Genomic DNA, 2,558 nt, shown 5'->3' with positions numbered 1-2,558 from the left:
AAGAACAAAAAAGAAGAAAAAGAAAAGCAAAGAAAAAAACACTAGAAGATCAACAGGCAATATCAAGAGGGAAAGTCTTCCAAAACGTGATGGACAAAGGACTGATTTCCTTAATATGTAAAGAACATCTAGAAATCAATAAGGATTAACAAGCCAATTGAAAAAGTGGTGAGATGCCAGGCACAGTGGCTCACTCCTGTAATCCCAGCACTTCGGGGGGCCAAGGCAGGTGGATCACCTGAGGTCAGGAGATGGACACCAGCCTGGCCAACATGGTAAAACCAAAATGATGAAACCTCATCTCTACTAAAAATACAAACATTAGCCAGGTGTGGTGGCGTGTGCCTGTAATTCCAGCTACTCGGGAGGCTGAGGCAGGAGAATCGCTTCAACACAGGAGGCAGACATTACAGTGAACCAAGATTGCGCCATTGCGCTCCAGGCTGGGCAACAGAGTGAGATCCTGCCTTAAAATAACAAAACAGGCTGGGCGCGGTGGCTCACGCCTGTAATCCCAACACTTCAGGAGGCCGAAGCGGGTGGATTGCAAGGTCAAGAGATCAAGACCATCCTGGCCAACATGGTGAAACCCCGTCCGTCTCTATTTAATAAATAAATAAATAAATAATAAAAAACAAACAGAAAATACTAGAACATCGGTAGGCAATATCAAGGAGGGAAATTTTCCAAAACATGATAGACAAGAGAGTGATCTCCTTAATATGTAAAAAAGCATCTAGAAATCAATATGGATTAACAAGTGAGTCAAAAAAGGGGTGACAGACATGAATGGTTTTTTTGTTTTGTTTTTGAGCTAGGGTCTTGCTCCATTCCCCACACTGGAATGCACTGACGCAATCTTGGCTCACTGCAACTTTGTGCCACCCCTCCTGGCTAATTTTTTGTATTTTTAGTAGAGACAGGATTTCGCCATGTTTCCCAGGCTGGCCTCGAACTCCTGGGACTCAAGCAGTCCTCCCACCTCAGCCTCCCAAAGTGCTGGGATTACAAGCATAAACCACCACACATGAACGGTTTTTTGGAAAGGAAATACAAGTATCTTCAGAGCACAGGCAAGGGAGTTCGTGCTCGCTCATGGTAACCTAAATGTAAAATAAAACTACCATGAAATACCTTTTTTTTTTATTCTTTTCATCTGTCTGGCTGGCACAGATGAAAAAGTCTGAGCGTTCATTCACTGTATTGCCGGGGCTTTGAGAGAACAGCAGCCTCATGCTGGCGGGGGTCAGGGTGTGAAATGGTGTGAGCTCTCTGACAAGCCAGCAGCGTCCTTTCTGGGAAGGTATCCGTGTGTGCAAGGAGAGAGGAGAGCAGGCTACACGTGCCACGAAATTTACACGTAACAAACAGGGCAAAGCAGGAGGCTGGCACGATCCTTGACCTCCTTGAACAAAGGGGGGAAACTGAGGCCCAGAGAGGAGTAGTGACAGAAGGAGAGTCCAGGCTGGGATGTGCAGACTCCGAGGAAGGTGGGCGGGCTGGCTCAACCTGAAGAACTAGGTCACCGCGGCCCCAGTCACCTCCCTATTGGAGCTGAATTCCAGGCCTCGCCCGTCATAATTGCCGGTTGTCCAAGGAGGTCAAAGGGAGGCCTGGGGACCCTTGGCTTGTTGTTGTTGTTGTTGTTGTTTGTTTGTTTTTGAGATGGAGTCTTGCCCTGTCGCCAGGCTGGAGCACAGTGGGGCAATCTCAGGTCACTGCAACCTCCGCCTCCCGGGTTCAAGTGATCCTTCCGCCTCAGCCTCCCGAGTAGCTGGGGCTACAGGCGTGCACCACCACGCCCGGCTCATTTTTCTATTTTTAGTAGAGACGAGGTTTCACCATGTTGGCCAGGATGGTCTCGATCTCTTGACCTTGTGATCCGCCCGCCTCGGCCTCCCAAACTGCTGGGATTACAGGCGTGAGCCACTGCGCCCGGCCGACCCTTGGCTTTAAAACAGGGAGACCTCACTGAGCCCTGGGAGTGCTGGGTGCCACTTCCACTTAATTCTGACTCTCTCATTAAGCTGTTAGGAAAAGCCTGGTGGCGGCCAGCGACCGGCCCTCTGCTTGGGTCTACGGATTACAGGGATCGTGGTTTCTGCCTCCAGACACTTGTATTATCTGCTGCGGGCAATTGCGGAAGACCCAGGCAGACAGTGACAAGCTCAGAGAATCCCTGAGCTCTAGAGCCTGGGAGGCTCAGAATCGTGGGATCACTGAAAATGCAGACTCCTAGAATCTTAGAACAGCTGCTTTCAGTCCTCCTGAACACTGTAGAATCTCAGAGCTCTCTAGTGGGTGGGTGGGGGCTCTGAGCAGTAATCACCATACGTCCCCTCTGGCTGTCTCAGGGGAGAAAAAGATGGAGGAGTAAGTTTTAAGGGAGTTCAGCAGGAAGCAAGAGGCTTTTAAAAATGGGCCAGAAGCCAGGCACGGAGGCTCCTGCCTGGGAGGAGCCTCTGGGAGGCCGAGGCAGGAGGATCGCTTGAGGCCAGGATTTCAAGACCAGCCTGGACCACATAGCAAGACCCTGACTCTACAAAAAAAAAAATTTT

The sequence above is a fragment of the Cebus imitator genome, unplaced genomic scaffold, assembly GCF_001604975.1.
Source record: "Cebus imitator isolate Cc_AM_T3 unplaced genomic scaffold, Cebus_imitator-1.0 Scaffold53, whole genome shotgun sequence".
In the NCBI taxonomy this organism is placed as follows: Eukaryota; Metazoa; Chordata; class Mammalia; order Primates; family Cebidae; genus Cebus; species Cebus imitator.
This window is presented reverse-complemented; position numbering follows the sequence as displayed.